Source organism: Phaenicophaeus curvirostris, chromosome 10, assembly GCF_032191515.1.
Source record: "Phaenicophaeus curvirostris isolate KB17595 chromosome 10, BPBGC_Pcur_1.0, whole genome shotgun sequence".
NCBI classification, from domain to species: Eukaryota; Metazoa; Chordata; class Aves; order Cuculiformes; family Cuculidae; genus Phaenicophaeus; species Phaenicophaeus curvirostris.
This window is the reverse complement of record NC_091401.1, coordinates 13997458-14011104: the sequence shown is the minus strand read 5'-3', so window position 1 is coordinate 14011104 and position 13647 is coordinate 13997458.

The following is a 13647-nucleotide window of genomic DNA, read 5'->3' as shown; positions in this document are numbered from 1 at the left end:
CCTTCAGTCCTGTGGAAAGTCCCCAGTCTTCCAGGACTGTTGGAAGATGATGGAAAGGGGTTTGGCCACACATCCACCAGCTCCTTTAATACCCTTGGGTGGATCCCATCTGGCCCCATAGACTTGTGGGTGTCTAGCTGGGCAAGCAAGTCTCTAACCACCTCCTCTTGGATCATGGGAGCTTTGTTCTGCTCCTCTAACTCCTGGGTTTGTACACAGACGGAACAACTTTCCTTACTATTAAAGACTGAGACAAAGAAGGCATTAAGTACCTTGGCCTTTTCCTCATCCCCTGTCACTGTTGTTCCTTCTGCATCCAATAGGGACTGTATAATCTCCCTAGTCCTCCTTTTATTGTTAATATATTTATAGAAAGATTTTTTTATTATCTTTCACAGACTTAGCCAATCTAATTTCTAGTTGGGACTTAGCCCTCCTGATTTTTTCACTGGATGATCTCACTTCCTTCCTGTAGTAAACCCAAGATGCCTGTCCCTCCTTCCAAAGCTCATAGACATTTATCTTTTTGGTATCTTTCAAAATCACCCTGCTCACCCAAGCTGTTTTTTTCCCTCGCCGGCTCCGTTTCCGGAACACGGGAATGGCTTTCTCCTGAGCTGCAAGGATTTCCTTTTTGAAGAGCTCCCAGCCCTCGTGGGCTCCCTTGCCCTTAAGGACTGTCTCCCATGAGACTTTGCCAACCAGCCTTGTGAACAGTCTGAAGCCTGCCCTCTGGAAGTTTAATGCGACTGTCCTGCTAACCACCCTCTTCACCTCAGGTAGAACTGAAAACCCTATCATCCCGTGCTTGCTTTGTCCCAGGCATCCTCCTACCACCCCATCCCCCACAAGGCCTTCTCAGTTCACAGACAAGTAGGTCCAGGGGGCAATAATGTGCAAGCATTCAATAATACATTTCCTAAGTTTAGACATATAGTTGCAGACTTTCCTCTCTAAGTATGAAGACTGATGTAGTAGTCTTATAAATTATTCTATATGGTTTAATCACATACATCATTTAATCCTGCCAACTTCCCCATCTCTGTGATAGCTTGTGACATTGAGGAACACAATCAATTTACATACAACTTGAATGCACAACTAGGAAGGAATGGGGGAGGTTAATAGAAGGAAAACTCCCTTTGCTGCAATAAGATTTTTCTTGTGTGAAGTCTGAACAATCATGACCTAATTAAGTGAAAATGAGGTGACTGCTCTGATTTTAAAAGACTGAATAAGATTGTGGGAGCCTCTGTTTGCCTATCATCAGGCTGTAGTTGGCCACTGAAAATGGAAGTGCCAAGATGGTGAATGAAAAACTAGAACTCCTCTCTAATCCTACCCCATGGAAAAGATGAATTATTTTTCTTCTAAATCTCCTTTACTTTTACTCCTCATCTTCAATAACAGTTAACTTCAACTGCAGTCCTTTCTTGTTAAATGTGTGTTTATTGCATGATGTTACTGGCAGAGTCTGACCTAGCAAATGCTTCCCAGACTGAGTAATAAAATACATGAGAGTATTTCCATTGTTAGTTGCAGACTTAGTCTTCTGCATGAAGTTAATGGATACTGCATAAATTGAGGCCTAAATACATAACAATATTGTGCCTAGTGTTTCATGACATTGATTTATTTTATCTGTTAAGCATAGGTAATAATTGAATGACTTTATTTATAAAAACTTAGTTTCCTTACAGAAAGGCATTGAGGGTATCATCATTTATCTGAAGTGTCTTTACTTCATTATAACTTCATATATTTACTTCATATAACATTAAACAGCGATTTGGAAAAACTAATGTGAATGTCTCCAAATATTTTTTATTTCCTCTGATTAGTGATATTTTCTATATTTCCTATAAAGAATCAGAAAGTGTGAATGGAAAAGAAAAAGTCATCTGGGCAAAGCAGTGACATAGTGGGTGTTGTGAGTATATATTTATTAATTAGTATTTAAAAGAAAGAGCATATAGGCTTTGCCTTATCTGCAGTCATTTTGTATGCAAGCAACATTTGTGTGATTTCCCATTTGTTAGAGCAAAATCTGTGCTCCTTCCATCACTAAGTTATCTTTTTTTTATACTGTTTTTTCTTTTATTATTCTGAAAAAATTTGTGTTCCGTTCTTTGTAAATGTGACCACCGTATGTTCATAGGAGTCAAGCTCAACAAAATCACGATCGCATCTTTATTATGCATGATCATTCATTTTAATTCTTGCATAAGGGTGACATCTGTTCTTGACCCTTGTACCTTTACCTCTAATAAGAATCGTCATCACCAATTCCTTGCACATCACTCTTATTTACAGGTAACATACATCTGTAAAAAGTATTTTAGCACTCTTCAGTTTCTGAATGCAGAGAGACAAAGTTCTGTGTGAAATAAAGAAAATACACATTCCTATCCATTGCTGCTACCTAAAGCATGATGAGTCTTTTGCATCTGAAATGGCTGGATTACAGACCATGAGAAGTTGTCCATGATAATATGATGAGGTAAAAATCCGAATTCATAAACTTATAAATCTGATCCTTCCAAATTTACAATAATTAATTACTGTGAGTTTGGAAGAACAGGAGATGTCCAGAATTTGCACTGTTAGATGTTCATGAATGTTTGAAACTTTCCAACTGGAAGGAAAAGCATTTTGGCAGGATCATAGACTTTCTTTTATGATAAAAACTTTGAAAGAGAAAATGAAACCAAGGAGCTGGAAAGAAAACTAAAATACTTTCATTTCCCACTGCTAAAGTTAGGTTTCTTCACTCTTTTCAGCTATGTGTCACATCTCACTTGAGGTAGCAGCAGCATTAGGGAGCCTAACATTCAGTCTGGGCTTCAGCTGAATCTGGAGGCTGAGGCATCCACTACTACCAAGAGATCTTTTTCAACTCCAAGAACAAACTGTTTCAGCTCCCATTCTTTCTTTTGCTAGTGCTTGTGTGGCTGTGTCTGAACAGCGATTACACAGAAAGCTGTAAAAGCTGTTGAAGGAGGCTGGGGAGGTGATAGGGACTGGGAAAGAGACTGTTGCTTTTTAATTTCCCCATGACTTCTAAGCTCTTTATTGTTTCTCTGTGTGAATGTGATTGACAAAACACCTTCCATGAGACAGCTTGACATCACTTTCATTTGATGGAGAGAAATGTTTCTCTATTCCAGTGAAAATATTGATAAAGTATTTCTCCTTTTCTTTGACATCACCTTCTGAAATAAAGCTGATATTCCTTTCTAGTTATGATCCATTTCTTGTTTCATGACTGTTCTCATAAATCAGTAAGGATTATGCTATTGCTTTCTTTTCCATCCTCCGAAGTACTAACCTGCAGGTCCAGGCCAAATACACTGACATTCTCTGGAGCGAGATCCTTGGTTATGTTTCTACTGAGGAAAGTATTTTGTGTGGTCAGGTTATAACCTTTTCTGTATGTAAAAGGCAATTCTAAACCACCTCAATTAAGGTCTGATATTTTTTACTGCAACAAATATTAAGGCTGATACTGTTCTGTGTTAAACTGGCTTTAAAATTAAGGTTCTTTTTGTTGAACGCAAGGTCTTTTTCCGTTATAGAATAGCTCTTATTCCATCATTTTGTTGAATGGATCAAAGCAATGTTTTGCTGTGAGGTTTTAAATATGACAGAGATCATCAGTAGCATGTGACACTAAACTGTGTGGTACATCCCTCTTACAACTTTCATTCTGTCAGATTTACCTAAACATTACCCAATCAGTAGGTCGTATATTAATTCAAAAGCAGAGCCTCAGAGTGCACCTGTCCTGATGGTTTGCCCTTCATGCTAGACATCCTCAGGTTCAAATATCCCAGATGAAACCAATTCATACTCGCAAGCATCTAGCATTTATGTAAATAAAAGCCTGAGTTTATAAAGCTGGCTCTGGGTTTTTAAGTGGTTTATTTTCTAATAATCTACTTATGAATAAGACAGACAGTGTTCGTCTTTTGTTTGCCAGTTACATCTGTGCTCCCTCTCACTCCTTGTGTTTCTTCTGTTGCATTATAGTAGTGACTGCTTGTGTGATTAAAACTTGAGTATTAATTCAATTCTTAATCTTCTTTGTGTAGTTGATTACATATCATAGAATCATAGAATCATAGAATAACCAGGTTGGAAGAGACCCACCGGATCATCGAGTCCAACCATTCCTATCAAAATATGACTAGCAGCTCACTGGAAGATTATCTTGTGGAGTGTTATGAAAGCATAGTGTCCTGAATATGAGATTCAGATGTTCTCAGGGAAATTCTGGACCTGTTTAAGTCCATGAGATTCCTATTAATTTGAAGAAGACCAGAAAGCCCAACTGGTTTTTTGTTCCAGGCTCTCTTGAGAACTTGTGTGTTATTTGACAAGTCGTATTGTCTGTTCTTCCTCCATCTGTAAAAATGAAGAAAATTGTGTTTGCCTCCTTACTAAACTCCTGTGAGAAATTTATGTACAGAAAATTGGGTAGGTAAACTTGATTGCATTTGTTCCTTTTAAAATATATTTCATCTCTTTTCCCAATCAAAGGATGAAGTGTGTGTGCTTGTATTTCTTAATGTAATAAGTCTGTAAACAATATATCGACCCCTTTATTCAAATGTGCTTATCTGTGGTCCCTCATGAACATTTCTTTCCAGCTCTTCATGACTTAATGATATTTAGGTAAAGTGTTGTGAATTTCTGTTACTTGAAATGATCTGACTACAGTAACACAGCAGCCGTTTACATCACCAAGCCGTTTACATCAAACGTCTAAGCAAGAGTAGGAGGAATTATTGGCCTGACAGAGTCTGCATGTCTTCCCAGAAAGGGAAAAGTTCAAGTCTTTCTTCAAAAGCAGCAGCAGTGAGTGATGGGTAGAAACAATTTTTTAATAACAGCCAGCCATTCACTGATTAATGCCACATTAAAAGAATATGGGATTAAACATTCATTCTTGCAATTCGCTTCTAACTATCCATTACAAATGTTGAACCTGATTGTTTTAGCTACTATTTTCTTTTTCTGTGTTGTTGTTTCAAATTTACATCAATGATAAGGTATATCTGTTATGACCAATTGTTCTCCTGAGTTCTTGGGAATATAGAGGTATGTAACTATTTGGGGATCAGAAGGAAGTAGCTAATTACTCAGAGCTACCCCCGTAGCCTGCTAGTTGGAGCCTCTGCTATACCATGTCATCAGAGTGTTTACTACTTCAGACAGTATTCACATTGCTGACTGATGTATTAAGTGATAATGATGGTTTGCAGAGAAGTTTCTGAACTCATAATGATTTTTGATAGGAAATTCTTTGAAAAATTGCTTGGTCTTATCCTGTACTGTGAGTTTTGCAAAGCTGACAGCAGGAATGAGTGATTTTGACATTGCTGAATGACCTGTATGATAACTATAGTTCTTTCTTCAATCTAACCAAGATTCCCAGCTTTGATTTTTATGTGTGTCTGTATATGTATATTGAAATTATTGGAAATTTCTTGTATTATTTTATGTTTGTGTTATGTGCTAAATGCAACAGATTATCTGTGCAGTCTGCATCTTTGACAAGACTTTCCTGAAAAAATATGATTAATTGAATTGTGTGTTATAGTCTGCAACAAATAATTGTGAGAGCTATTGAATATAGCGTTTTAGGATGCAAAAAAATTATTCTTGAATACCATCTGTGGAAACTTGCTAGCTGAATTCTTTCTTTCATTCAGCTGGCATCTTCCCCGCTGGTTTTGAGCATTCATTCTCCATCATGGCACTGGTTCTAAACTAACATAGATTTTCATTCATTGAGTTTACTCAAGCTATTTTTGCATGTAGTCTTTTGTGTTTTTGTCCTTTCTGAGAAGATGCTCTGAAGGAAGAGTGAAATAGTCTTTGAACAGGAAAGTTTATCTTAGAATGTGTTATAAAAAGAAACATCTTTCACAAGAAAGGGGGTAAAAGATAAAATAAAATTAGATTCTGTTATTAAAAAGGAAGGTCTTACCCATTCACGCAGTGTGAAAACAGAAGACATCTCACCGTGTCTTCTGCTTCCTTTGTACTTAACTGGTGCAGACAGGCATCTGTGTTGAGATTTAGGTTCTTGAGTGGGAACTCTGAGTAAATCTCTACCAAAGTCTTTCAACTGTATTTAGTTCTAATGAGTTTAAAAACTTTACCAAGTTTGAAAACAGAAATAGAACCTATAACACAGTCCCAAGTGAAATCTTAAAGCAGAATTTTGCAGTAGAGTACAAATACAGACAGTAGTATTGTCTGTGTTGTTCTCAGTATCATTGATGGAGACAGAGCTTTGTGAGATGAACGCTAGAAATAACCAACATATAGACAAGTTCATGAGAAGGGGAGAAGAGATTCTTCATAAAAATTTTCTGGTGTAGCCAACACCCCACTGAAAGAAAAGCCTGTAGAAATCGCTCCCATACTGCTCTGAAATGCATCCCAGACAGCTGATTATTATTAAAGGATATGGACAAACACAATAAACAGGAACTCTGTTCCTGGGAGATCCACACTAATCTGAATTTTAATTGTATAGATATGAATACTTACAGAAAAGTTTAACATGCTCTTATTGTATTGTATTTCCAACTGATGCCCTGAAGGCAACCCAGATAAACAGCTGAATTGCTGAAATTACCATTGGCAAAAGAAGCTTAAGAGCATTTTTTCTATTTTACTATTGATATAAATATAAAACAATTTCAGTGAGTTTTTGTGAATTCTCATATCCTGTTGGCTTTGATACTTCATATTTTACTAATAAAGCCGCAGCATGTTCATGCCTTAAAAAGCTCTTTCTTTGTGTATAATGATGGTACACTGATGTATTTTTAGATGTATATCACCCAAGCTCTGAATGTGAGAAAACATAGATAGGAAGCTCAGCACCTTCTCACATTTTCCAAAGGATTCCATGAGGACACACAAAGCTTTACACAGCTTTGTGGCTTGTCTATATATTTTAATTCCCACCACTGTTTCTCCTTCCCTGTGGATTCTCATATGGTACAAATAAGTAGTGCACTGTTGTTTTCAAAGGTTATACCAAGTAGCTTCTGCTTACGATCTGTCCCTTGATGTTTCCTTTGTTGAGATGTTTTTAGTTCTGTTGACCAAGTTTGGATGAAATTTGAGTGCTGTGCAGTTATTGCATGCTATTTATTGTTATAAAATCTGACAAGTTGAATGTTTGATGCATATTTAAAAAGTGAATGCAGGAAAATCATGGAGGGAAAGGAAAATATTCTATTATTCATAAAAATACATTAGAATTCTTAAGTTTTATAAAATCTTATCTTTTACAATTAAACATGGGATATTTTTCAGAATTTGTTGAAGTTTAGAACTTTTGCTGTGGCATGAGTTGAGCCCTTCTAGGCTCAGTAGGATTCTTTCATTTAACTTGAGTTCAATGGGCAGAATATTCTATTAACATAAGCGAAGATTTTAAGAAAACCTGTTTTCTATCTTTAGTACAGTGAGGATGCCTGCTTTGCAGGAAGGTAGAGAGGAGAAACCTCTAACCTTTGATAAGACTGAACACTCCTACATACATACATGATGTGTAATTCAGGAGACAGAAGAAAGAAACACCACCGCCTGGCTTTCCATGGAATACCTTAGGTGCATGCGATGCCAAGTAAATGAGGGAGAACTGGTCTATACTAATGGACTAGATACTTTTCTACTAGGATAAAGAAAATTGTTAGAGTTTCAGGGCTGATTTCCTGGCTCATGGCAGCTCTGAACATGAGTTTTGGTATTCTGGGCCAGAACCTGGACACAACACAGGAAATAATTTAAGTACTGCAGAAACTAGTTCTCAGCTACCCAATAACAAATAAAATCACCCATAACTTCAGATAAGTTGTTTTCAATCTGTTTTATGGACCACAGTAGTCCATAGGCTACTTCTAAGGGGATCTGATAGTGATAACTGGGATAAGCAAATCTATTGGTATTTGAGGTAAATTTCATACACAGCTCAGAAGTTGTAGGACTTCTACGTAGTTACAGAACCATATACCATCTTTGGTTACTCTCACTGGGCTCAGAATGGGAGAGTGTATGGAGGTGTTTCAAGCCTGATAATGCTTGGCTCCTTGTAGTGAGTGATATTGTGTACCAGAAATATAACTGTAATTAGCTGAATTTCTGTTCTTAGAAGTCATCTTTTGTTCTACTTTTTTTTCTCAGGATGTGGGAGTTGTTGCGTTCTAGTGCCTAAAACTTCAGGAATAGTGTTATTAAAACATAAAGTGGCTTACACGCACAGGACAATGTACTGACAACAAAAGTGAAGATGTGAAAATCACAGAGTTGAAATCAGAGAACTCGGTCTTACAGTTTCAGTACTTCTTTTCCCGTGGAGGTTTGCCAGTGGAGTTTTTACCTGCATTCATATTTTATCACACAGAAACATTCCACAGAGCTGTAGTTTTGGGGTGAAAGAAGCCTTTCAGTAGTTTGAAGTTAGCCCTGGAGCACCCAATATTTGGCACTTAAATAGCTGAGAAATTAATCTCTTCACAACTTATTTTCTCTATTTACTGTGAATCCCATGCCAAAGACAAAGTACTGTGGGCTTAAAGAAATACCCTGTTGTGTATAAATACTGTTGAACTGGTTAATATGTGAATCATAATAAACCGGTGGTTTTAAGAGGGTCTTGCTTCAGGGATCAAGTAGGGAATCCCGTTTAGTATGGAACATTTCTCAGGAATGCTCCTGTTCATGTCACTTCTATAGCATTTGGGTGATAGACTTTACTTTTCCAGTGTAAGCGTGTTTTCTTTTAATAAGGCAGTCCAGGTTCAGTTCTAGAGGAATGCAGCCATGCTGACTAGAGTGTGAATCTGGACTGACTACAGCAAATATGTTTCAGGTACTCCAGGTTTACAATGGCATGAGAAAAGTCTGTTCTAAGCCATCTCCTCATGAGCATGGAATATTTCATTCCACAGAACACTAGTCAAATATGAGTATGAGAATATTAGAATTGTGAATTACGATCTTTCAGGACTGTTGGGAACGGCATTTCATAACTCTAGATAGGCTGATATTCATACATCTGAAAAGCAGCATATGTTTCACTGAAGCTGTGAAATCCTTGTTGGCAGGGCTGGAAAAAAAAGTGGTGGCAGGATAGTGAAAGAAACAATTTTCTGGGTAGCCGGTAATTCTTCTCTGTCTGCCTCTAGTACTATTCCTGAGCAGATTACCCTCGTTGCCTCAATTTTCCCACCACATAGTACTTTGGCTCAGTGGTTTTGGCTATGACAAGACCCATCTGTAGAGAAGACACATGATCTTCCGTGGAACTTCAGAGGACAGAACAGAGGGGAAAGACAAAATTCACCAACTCTATGTACATCCATTAGTTCTGCAGATGAACTCTCTCTGCTTGCTACTTTACCCACAACCCATCAGAAAAATTGGTAGTAATGATTTCTTTTGTCACTTTCTCCTCCTCACTCTCCCTAGTTCAAGATGAAATGATATTTTTTGTAGTGATTGAAATTCCACAATCTTTTGCAGCTGTTTAAACTGTGGGGTGGTTTATGTTAAGAAACTGTTGCACAGGGGATGAGGGTTTGACAGGGCAAGTTTCCCAATGGGGATTCTAATGTCTTTTCTATATATGTAGTGTGAATTTGAGAAAAAGGGTGAAAGAAAAAAGGCCTCCTTGAAGCTCTAAAATTCTTTGAAAGTTCCTGTTTCACAAAAAACGTCCCAAATATTTCCAGGACTTTTGTGAGGGTTCTGGGGGGCCGTTTGTTTCATAGCTTTTTCATTAGAAAATGAAGGTACTTTTCAAGCTTCCTAGCTGACTCTTAATTTCAGACTTAAATTGTTTGCACAGCAGTATGTACATGCCACCAAAGAAAAATACTTATTCCTAAATCATAGAAGCATAGAGTGTTTTGTATTGGAAGGGACCTTAAAGATCATCCAGTTCCAACCCCCCTGTCACAGACAGGGACATCTCCCACTAGACCAGGCTGATCAAAGCTCCATAAATTTTTATGTGCTGAGAATTTTTCTGAGTTTCATTACCTGACAGGGTCTCAGTGTCATTTCTTGGAACATCTTGAATATCACAGAATCACAGAATCATAGAATAACCAGGTTGGAAGAGACCCACCGGATCATCGAGTATATAATATAATACAATGTGTAGAGAAAGCTAGACTTTACTGCTGCTGTGGGAAATGGTATGGTATGCAGAATTTTCCTGTAATACATGGGAAACATTATTGAAGCACACTAGGAGTGAGATGCCAAGCATATGATAGATATTATGTCTTTTCCCTCCTAGTTCTGTGCTAAGAACACCCACAATGGATGTGGGAAGACAAAGTTCAGTCTCTTTTTCTTCTGACAAGTGGGAGGCCTACTTTGAGATCTTTTCTGTTGACGTGAAAATTAAATTTAAACTTGAATGAACACCAGCCTACTGAGGAAAACGCAGGACTGCTCTGTATTCTGCCAGTGATGTAAATCTTATTTTTTTCTAACACAATCTTTAATCCAAGGCAAATACCAGGTGAATCTGTGAATAATTCTGAAGTTGACTAATGGGACATTTTTCATCAGTATAGGAAGAAAAGAATCTTTGTCTGTTTTGCATTTAGTCTGCTCTATTTTTCAGGGGAAAATCGCTTACTGAAACAATTGTATATTTGTGTATTTTGTTACATATTTTCATTATTTTTAATAATGCAAACTCTAGTAACATGCTCTGTTTAAGATGTGCATTTGAGTCAACTGTAAAGGTAGAAATAGGTCAGAGAATGCAACTAACTAATATTTTGAATCAGGATTAGACATGATTTGTTGGACTGGAAGGAACCCTTCTACACACATAACAAACTAATTGTGATTTCTAACAGGTGAATCTCTTTTTCACAATGGAAGTCTTTCTGAATAAGCAATGATTAGAGAATGCAATTCAAAGTTTTAGAACTGATTCAGCAATTCAGTCCTTACTCCTGTTCACAATTGTATGCTCAATTGTGTTTGCACAAGAAGCACAGTTTGAAGGCAGTATGAAGACTCCCATTTCTCAACTCATCCTTACAAATACTAGGAGGGGACCCTACAAAGAGAAAACATCTTTTTTTCTTTTTTATTTCTTTCAATTTTCTGCCATTCTTTCTCCCCATAAGTCCAGCTTAAAGACAGATTTAAGTATGTTGAACTTACTGTGTGGTAATCAAAGCTATTTTGTTCCTTAACTTTTCCCTTCCTGGAAATCCAGTCTGTTCAGGAAGCGAGTCTTTTCTGGATAGTAATAATAAATAGGAATTCCCCTCATTCATGACAGAGTGAATGAGTCTTTGAATGGATTTGTATCATGTTGTGTAATTAGAGTGATTGGTTGTCTTTCTCTCTACTGGTTCAGAAGCAGCCTGAAGCTCTTCAGGTTGATTAAGAACTGATCTTAATACTTAGCACAAACAGGCAGCATTTTCAGTTTGAGGGGCTAATTTGGGGCCATCTAGAAAAACACTGATCCCTTCTCTCCTTTAAGGATGTCAAGATAATGTCCTCAAATGCCCTGCAACAGAACTGACAGGGTCAGTGATCTGGAGGTGTACGAACTTCAGCTGGCAGCAATGTTAGGAACATGTCTTAACTAAGAAAACTACTACACGTTCTGAGGCTGCCTAGGGCAGGAAATTAGGGGCTTTAATTTTCAGAATGAAACACAGTCTTACATTACCTTATGCGGATAAAAAGAAACAAAGCATTTCCTTCCTGACAGTTCTCTAATTATTCTAATTGGAAAAGGGAAAGGCTGTTGTGAAGGATAACATAAACACCTGAGAGTGCACTTAAACACAAGAAGCACTGAAAAGATGCCAACTCATTCTCAAGTGTACACTTGTTATTCTCCGAATAGAAGTTAGCCTTGACATTTGCATAACAAAAGGTTCAGAGTGAGTGCCGGCACCAGAGTGGAATACATTTAATTAAGGACAAAAGCAAAGGTAAATGATACTTTTTTTTTAAATTATTATTCTTTGCTTGATTAGGAGCTACTTGTTTTGGGATCAGGTGAACACAGCACGGTGTGCAATTTAGTTCACAAGGGCATAAAGGAAGGGAGGGATGAGAGCTTTTGGATGTTCCAAATCACATCTGCATTTCCCCAAACTCTTATCTGGATGGTAACTCATGTCTTGGAGATAGGTGCATCCTCACGATAGCACTTCAAGAGTGAAAAAGTGTTTGTCAGAATGGCTCGTGTTTGCTCTAAAAATAGGACAATGTAAGAAGTCTCAAGGAAAATTCTCCTGTAATTAAAAAGGACTCTGGTTTAAATTAAGTGATGCTATTATAGTAAAAACTTGGTTGAATACTAAGCATGGATTTACTAGTGGGTGGGTTTTGGTTTGCTGGCAGTCCCCACTTTCTTTTCCCCACCTGAAAAGTATGTGTCTGATTTCTTCTTTCCTATTTCTCTTGCACTTAATATCATTTCATATGAGGAAGTGCTCAAAATCAGACACTTAGAGGAGAGTGGAAATGAGAAGATTTATGGCCGAGTATATGTATTAACATCCAGTAATAAAAATGCCTTAAAATTTCCATTGATTCTTACTGATGGTCGTTATCTGGTAAGAATTTAAAAAATATCTATATTAAATAGAGTAAAATTGTCTTGAAGTGTTAAGCCTTCAGGATTTAATAATTTTATGTAACCACTACTGTCTAGTGCTGTGTGGATCTTCTCCAATTCGGTTTTACAGAATTGTCAAGGAAAGTTACCGTATTCAATTTTTAAGGATACTGATTGATTCTTCTCTCTGCAATGATCACGTCCCATATTCAACCTATTTCCTCAAATATACAGTGCAACTGAAGTCTCACAGAAAGTCAGTGTCTGTTACTTCAAATACTGTAATCAGCACAGTCAGTAACCTACAGTTAAAGTATCTGTAAAGGATGTGGAAGTCAGCATAAAAAAAATTCTGGTCTTTAAAGGTAAATAAATACGCTTGTGCAGATAACCTGAGAAAGATAGTGTTGCTTCTATTCTTCAGGAGATAGAATTTGATGGAGTTCTTAAGAACTTTTGACACAGACTTCAGAAAGTTTCACAAAACTGTTGCAGAGCCTACTGAGGTTAAAGACATAGAGCTTGGGGTACTGCTTTCAGTCAGGAGCCTGTTGAATGCCCAAGGAAATTCAGGATTGTTGATTGTTCTTCTCAATAATAAAATGGAGAAATTAAGACGAGAACTATACCAAGAGAGAAAAGTCTTAGTCAGGGCTTCTGTCAGTCCCTGCTGAGTGGCTGAATGTCTCAAAAATATTGCAACAACTAACATTAATCCAGGAGACTGGTCTCTGCAAGGCTTAATGTCCTTCATACCTGGCCTGAGAGTATCTCCTGGTGGCAGTTGCACAGCAAGTCGATTGTTGGGTACAAATAGGTAAGACAAGGGCAGTGCACCATGTGGCATAATTCAGCATAACTCTGTTTGGCAGAGCTTGTTGGTACAAATTAAAGGAATTTCATTTTGGTTTTCTCCTTCAGAAAAATATTGAAGAAGCTCTCTTTTCTTTCAGAAACATGTAAACTTGAGAGAGAGAAAAAAAGAATGATTCCTTACAAATCTATAAGGA